The sequence below is a fragment of the Copadichromis virginalis genome, linkage group LG4 (genome assembly GCF_057382275.1).
Source record: "Copadichromis virginalis isolate Kocher_CV1m ecotype Utaka linkage group LG4, C_Virginalis_male_GT1.1, whole genome shotgun sequence".
Classification (NCBI taxonomy): Eukaryota; Metazoa; Chordata; class Actinopteri; order Cichliformes; family Cichlidae; genus Copadichromis; species Copadichromis virginalis.
The window spans coordinates 15,240,952-15,248,784 of record NC_140621.1 but is presented as its reverse complement, the minus strand read 5'-3'; the positions used below and the strand labels follow the sequence as shown (position 1 = coordinate 15,248,784).

General features: G+C 37.7%; 1 long non-coding RNA gene across 2 annotated transcripts; it reads right to left on the bottom strand.

Moving 5' to 3' along the window:
• Positions 1-3,537: 3,537 nt before the first annotated feature.
• On the bottom strand, positions 3,538-5,636 carry LOC146711078 (uncharacterized). Of its 2 annotated transcripts, XR_014920277.1 has the most exons (5): positions 5,522-5,636; positions 5,309-5,366; positions 4,188-4,282; positions 4,014-4,079; positions 3,538-3,848 (listed from the first exon to the last, which is right to left on the bottom strand). It is a non-coding gene; the product is annotated as an uncharacterized LOC146711078 (long non-coding RNA). The 2 variants fall into 2 exon arrangements; XR_014920276.1 differs by having other exon boundaries at positions 3,538-4,079.
• Between the last annotated feature and the right edge of the window lie 2,197 nt (positions 5,637-7,833).

Sequence of the window (7,833 nt, the reverse complement as noted above, 5' to 3'; positions counted from 1 at the left end):
TTTTAGTAGAAATAACAAAACCACTCCATCTCAGTACACCTATACAACGTAACTGGTAAATTCTACATAAGTTATCACAAGTAAAAAGTATTTTACTGAAGAAAATTTTCCCCATCTGTGCTACCTAGATTCCTATTCCTCCTGCAAATATTTAAGGTTGAGTTCAGTTTAAATACTTTATAAGGGTGGATCATAATAGCACATGGCTTTTGTGGCTGTCCTGTGAGGACCTCATAACTGAAAAATGCAAAATAACATTAAAAATGCTCAGACAACCAGGCCTATACCTGGATTTTAAAAGTGTATTAAAATTAAAATTAAGACATAAAAAAAAATCAAGGCTGAATTTAAAGGCTTTAAGGGTAACACATTAACTAATCAGTATCTGCAGGGGGATTCAAAATATTAATGAATAATGAAGGTGGTGTACAAACAAAACAAATGACTAACCATCATCAAGACATTACTTTCTAACATGCTAAAGGAGTTATTAAAGAAAACTATTACACTGCTGACTCCACCACATCTCATGTTGATCAAAGTGGCTAATGAGAGGAAACTAGACTAAACAAGGGTTTTTTCTTTCTCATTAATGCTTTGTTTTCACACAACATGCAGATCATTATGGAAGAAATATAGTATCATCAGAATTCAAGTATTTTTAGACATTGAATTTATGACACTGAATTTTTATCCTCCAAATTTCCCTGCAAAAATATTCACCTGCAAAAATTCACCTGCAAAAATTCACCTGCAAAAAATTCACCTGCCAAAAATTCACCTGCCAAAAATTCACCTGCAAAAATTCACCTGCAAAAAATTCACCTGCAAAAATTCACCTGCAAAAATTCACCTGAAAAAAATTCACCTGCAAAAAATTCACCTGCCAAAAATTCACCTGCAAAAATTCACCTGCAAAAAATTCACCTGCCAAAAATTCACCTGCAAAAATTCACCTGCAAAAATTCAACTGCAAAAGTGATGAACTTTAATGACCCAAGCCAGAGCAATCAGCACCAGATCGAGTCGAGTGGCTCTCGGCCAATTAAATTACGCTGTTTGATCACATGACACCGTTAGCCAGCAGTTTGTCTCCTAAAAGAGAGCTGTTTAGAGGTGAGTGATTAAGTTTTTCTCCTAAATAGAGATCATTACAGAACGCCTAGTCCTACTTAAAATCCCATTTATTTTTATTTTATCATCTACTCGAACTAAGGAAAACGTTTGACTAACTCAAAGACAATTTCCACGCCTCCCCTGCCTGACTGCAGAGGCAGTTTTGAATTTAGGAGCAGCAAGATGGAAGCGGCAAACCCTGGCGATTCTCCGGTAAGTATATTGTTTTTTATCTTCAAGTTTGTCTTTTGAAACGTTAATTTTATTTAAATCCGTTGCTCACGTATAAAGTACACAGACGGGGTCTTTGCTCAACTCGTCTGAGGCGTGTCTCACTAAGCGTTACATGCTAGCATCCTGCTAACCGAGCTACCCTTTACATGCTGTGCTTTAGAAAATAGGATACTCGTTAAAAAATACTCCGCAGATATTGATAGATAGACGAACACTGCAAATATAATGTTGTAAACGAAAACGGCCTTTGGTGAAGTGGTAAAATACACCATGAATAAAGCCATAGATTGAATGGCTGCCATGGTTGCAGAACGGCCTGATTTAATGACAAGAATGGGGAAGAGTGAGGCGAAGTGAACCAAAGCCACAAAACACGGTCAGACAAGGCGGCAAAAGGGCAGTGATCTGTCCGTCAGTATGAAGTTGGTGTGTGCTTTGGTGAACAAAAACTCGAGACCGGTAGCAGGAAGGTGGGAGACTCGTGTTTCACTGGAATAGTGGTGAATTAAAACATCCTTTGTTGGGGACATTTAGGTGTAAATGCATCCATAAAGGTGAGACAGAGGCAGACCAGACAGTGAAGAAAACAAGGCAAACATTAGAAATATTAAAACGGAAATATAGGATTAATATAACATACAATTGGGGAAAATGTAAGGAACACAATGTAAATGATATTGTAAAGTCATTAAAACAGCATACTCTGATTAAAAGAAACAGATAATTGGGTAGGAGGATGATGATGATGATGATGATGATGATAATAATAATAATAATAATAATAATAATAATAATAATAAAAAAATGTACAAGATGGGTATGTATACTTGTAGCCAGAACTTAACAACTATAAAGTTGTAGCATGTCAGTACCTTACCCCATCCATTATATCCACACTTTCAGAAAAGGATATGGTCAATATCTTTACAAATACTATCTAAACTTAAACTGGATATCCCCTCTGCTTCTTCTGCTTCTCGTATACACCCTCAGGGTTTGTGATCAGCCAGCGGCTGATATGATCATTAATCCTGTAAAATAATATTCTTTTGGTTTATGAATCTGTTTGCATGGATTTCTTAATCTGTTTCCACTGTTAGCAGAAGTTGTGCATGCAGTTTTGGTGTGCTGCTCTCCAAGACTACAAGCTGCGTTAAAGTTGGAAGTAACTGGCCGATGTTCCACTGTTGAAGATAGCTGTGCCCATTTGTTGCACATTGTGGGTATGGAGAAGTTGAGGCCCTTGCAGGCTACCCACAATTTCCCCAAACTGAGCGATTATACATCTTCCTTCCATATTTGTATCTTGTGTCACTAAAAATAATTTTATTTAATTTAATACATTGATTAATGACCTGCAGAATCTCCTTATCATATTAAGTGATTCATAATTGTCACTTTATGCTTTCTCCATCTTGAAAGTGATGACATCCTTGCATTACATCCTTTAGGTTCATTTTCTGCAGGCAGGTTTCTGACAGAGAACAGGCAGATTTACACTATAACATGCAGCGTTCTATAGATGGACACATAAAGAAATGAAAAATTACATGTATGTGCTAACTTTCTAAACACTGTTACATTAATGATTAAGTAGATAAAACATTTATGTCAGCCTTGGCTCATAGTTCATTTAAAGACAAGAACTTTGTGTGTGTTTCAGGTCCTGCACTCTCAAAGACTGAATGAACCAGCATTGCAGCCATGGGTCACTGTGAGCATCACAGGGAAGGTTGAAGCCGCCCACTGCAGCTGTATGGCCGGAGTCACGGAGACCTGCACCCACGTCACTGCTCTTCTGTTTAATGTAGAAGCAACAGTGATCTGTGGCACAAGGACTGTTACAGATGAACCTGCATACTGGGTTTTGCTGGGTAATATGACCAAGATACAGCCAGAGGTTGGCCATAAGATAGACTTCTCCTCTTCAGCTGCCCAAAAAAAGGCTCTGGATCAGAACAAACAGACCATCTGTAGTGACAGGTAAAAGGAGCCGTCCTCAAAAAAGAAAAATCCCACCTGCTACTGTGGAGGAGTTGTCACTGCTATAATGCCATCATGTTTTATCTAGGGGTCTAGATTTATGCCTATAGTGCACTGCTGTGTAAATAATTTGCATTTACTGAATGAGTATCACTGTTCAAAAATTGAATAAAGAAACAAACTAATTTTTGCCTTTTTTTTTTTTTTTATTAAAACCACTTTATAGAACATCACATCAGTTACAATGTAGAATCCATGTCACTGGAGAATTTTGATTCAATAAACAGTAAAAAGGTGAGCTGTGAAGACCAAGGACAAGTGCAGCTCACAGGTTTTCTATCCAAGGAATCCCAGAAGATTGCATGGTGTCATTGCCCAGCAGTTGTTCGCAGGACATATGGACTCAACCTCAACAATCCCTCACACTGAGCAGCATGAAGTGACAGTGCAGAGGAAAAACTCCCCTTTAACAAGAAGAAACCTCCAGCAGAACCCGGTTCAGTACCAGCAGCCATCTGGGTTTGGAGGAGAGAGAGAGACACAGAACTACCAAAAGTATATTTTTTTTTATGTGATTGACTGTTGTTGTAATTCAAGCCCTGAGTGTAGAGCAGGTAAGATATAAAGTTGCATCCTAAATTCCATGCTCATGCAGAGTGTTTAGTTTATGACTTTTTCACCTGGTCATTTCTTGATGAACAGATGGTCTTTTAGGGTTGACCAAGCTGGTACCTTGACTCTGTTCTCTGCAAGATGTTGCAAAAAACAAAATCATATGGAGACAATATTGGACACAAAATATATAACAATTTAGTTAAATGTAGCATTAACTCATAGGTCTTGCTAAAGTAAACCTTGTATTCTGATTCATCACAGCAGCAGTTCAGTTGGATGATGTCAGTAACTGCAGCAAGTGTCTTGCTGACTGAATAATTACATCTTGCATAATCTGAAACAAACACATAAAGACAGAAACAATTTATAAATTAACGTTTGATAAAATCTAAGAATTAATCATTTATTAGATACCAATATGAATATGTCTACCATAAAACTTGTGTGGAGTGAAGTTACATTCAATCAAGATGGTCTGGCATGCTACAACTTTGTAGTTGTTAAGTTCTGGCTACAAGTATACATACCCATCTTGTACATGTTCTTTAACATTATTATTATTATTATTATTATTATTATTATTATTATTATCATCATCATCATCCTCCTACCCAATTATCTGTTTCTTTTAATCAGAGTATGCTGTTTTAATGACTTTACAATATCATTTACATTGTGTTCCTTACATTTTCCCCAATTGTATGTTATATTAATCCTATATTTCCGTTTTAATATTTCTAATGTTTGCCTTGTTTTCTTCACTGTCTGGTCTGCCTTTGTCTCACCTTTATGGATGCATTTACACCTAAATGTCCCCAACAAAGGATGTTTTAATTCACCACTATTCCAGTGAAACACGAGTCTCCCACCTTCCTGCTACCGGTCTCGAGTTTTTGTTCACCAAAGCACACACCAACTTCATACTGACGGACAGATCACTGCCCTTTTGCCGCCTTGTCTGACCGTGTTTTGTGGCTTTGGTTCACTTCGCCTCACTCTTCCCCATTCTTGTCATTAAATCAGGCCGTTCTGCAACCATGGCAGCCATTCAATCTATGGCTTTATTCATGGTGTATTTTACCACTTCACCAAAGGCCGTTTTCGTTTACAACATTATATTTGCAGTGTTCGTCTATCTATCAATATCTGCGGAGTATTTTTTAACGAGTATCCTATTTTCTAAAGCACAGCATGTAAAGGGTAGCTCGGTTAGCAGGATGCTAGCATGTAGCGCTTAGTGAGACACGCCTCAGACGAGTTGAGCAAAGACCCCGTCTGTGTACTTTATACGTGAGCAACGGATTTAAATAAAATTAACGTTTCAAAAGACAAACTTGAAGATAAAAAACAATATACTTACCGGAGAATCGCCAGGGTTTGCCGCTTCCATCTTGCTGCTCCTAAATTCAAAACTGCCTCTGCAGTCAGGCAGGGGAGGCGTGGAAATTGTCTTTGAGTTAGTCAAACATTTTCCTTAGTTCGAGTAGATGATAAAATAAAAATAAATGGGATTTTAAGTAGGACTAGGCGTTCTGTAATGATCTCTATTTAGGAGAAAAACTTAATCACTCACCTCTAAACAGCTCTCTTTTAGGAGACAAACTGCTGGCTAACGGTGTCATGTGATCAAACAGCGTAATTTAATTGGCCGAGAGCCACTCGACTCGATCTGGTGCTGATTGCTCTGGCTTGGGTCATTAAAGTTCATCACTTTTGCAGTTGAATTTTTGCAGGTGAATTTTTGGCAGGTGAATTTTTTTCAGGTGAATTTTTGCAGGTGAATTTTTTGCAGGTGAATTTTTTGCAGGTGAATTTTTGCAGGTGAATATTTTTGCAGGGAAATTTGGAGGATAAAAATTCAGTGTCATAAATTCAATGTCTAAAAATACTTGAATTCTGATGATACTATATTTCTTCCATAGATCATAACTGACCTCAAAGCAGTAAAAAGGACAGCCATTGGCAGCTTATAGAGCATGTCTAGTCTCCCATCAAAGACCACAGGTTTATACACAAACAACCAGTAAAAGCTGCTAGCCTAAAAGCTTGAAAAGCTGAAGAAATTGTTAATGGGACACTAATGAAATGGAGAGACACTATAAATTCTACTGGCTAATAGTCAAGCACAGTAAAGACTGCTTCCAGAGACCAGAGCCAACTGTGCCACATGATGGCAGTCATTTAAAGACTGGCTGCATAAGGGTGAGAAGCTTTAGGACAGGACACTGTTTGAGATGCAAGGAGATGTGTGTTGAAAAAACATACTTAGTATATCATTGGGATTTACATAATTTTTGGAGCAAAAAAATCAACTCCTTGAAAAGTAAAATCAGTCAATTGTAAGGTTACGAAAAGTTTGAGTTTCTCCAGGAAAGAGATGTAAGTTATTATGTTATGATGTCACAATACAGTGTGCTGTGTGTGTTGGGGAAGGTGGTATTGCTAAATGTCATTCTTCTGTCTGTCTGGGCCTCTTGGGGTCATTACAACATCACACCGGAGGACAAGACTGGAGTAAAACTGACAAATGAACCTGTCCTGCCTATCTGAGCACACACACAGAGACAGGCACTCACACATGTACAGATGGTGGGACAGTCTCGTATGTCAGCAACCTGATGGAAATCTGGCCTGGACTAACCAGCTGGAAAAGTGACCCTCTGGTTAATGGAGTGGCTGGAGAAATGAGAGGATGAAAGAGAGAGAGGTAAAATATGAGTGAGGAAAAGTTGCAGAGGCTGGGAAAGTAAGAGTAGGTGTGGGGGAGAACGGGCACATTTATAGAGTCTGTTCATTTCCTAGGAATACACTTTCCCAAAATTTGCTGCAATTGGCCGAAAGGGTTACTGACAGAGTAACCTAAACACAGTTCTCAATGAGTTGAAGTCATGTTAAGACCTAAATGTCTGAAATATTCATTCACAATACTTTTAGGCAAATAAACCCAACTTATATTTTAGTTATGACAAGCATAATAAACTCCATCGGTTTTTCCTACAGGGAGGCTGGTTTTTCCAATAAAACAATTGCAGGCTTATAAATAGATACAACAGGAGCAACAGGAGTTTAGTAACCACAGCAGAAAATGTGTGCATGGGTGAATAACAAGCAGCTGGATGTTGCAATAGATAGTGACTGCTATTAGATGTGTGCTGATAGACATTCTCATTTCTAATACTCATTTAATCTGTGAAATCAAAATCGTGAATGTCATAAAGTGACTCATTAAATGTCATGACTTGCATACTTTGAAATCTGTAAAAAGTTTAAATCTGTAATTATTAACTCTACTCATTCTATGAAAGCATAATTAAAAACTTTAACATTTTATTCATTTTTTCAGCCAAGTGAGAGGAGGAGAAATTAAGAAAAAAAGACATAAAAGTGCATAAACTTTATAACTACAATAAATAAGTAAGAATGGGCAAGAACCATCAAAAGGAAAGGGTAAAGTCATTCATATGACTCTGCAGTAGTCACGCATCTTCACTGGCTCCAGCAACAAAGAAGAGTGATGGAGTGGGACTGCACTGAAGCATTGAAGTTCCAGAGCTACTCTTAGCATCATGTCCTAACAGTCCATTAGTTGTGTAACATACACCTGAATTGTGGCCATACTCAGTATTTAAAAGACAGACATTGTTTCCATGTCTGAAAATTGAAGCCAGTGTGGAAATATCATAAACTTGCATTCTTTCTTATGACCCCCAGGGGACAAAATTTCTAGAAACCCTCCAGCTCCTTTTACCTATGAAACAATATATCTCAGGGTTTTACAACTGGATTCACCCAACCAACTTGTAAAGTCATGGTGGCTACATCTGTCTTCAGTATAACAGTCATGAACTGATCACCAAATAAGCAAATTAATATAGTAATTGTTGT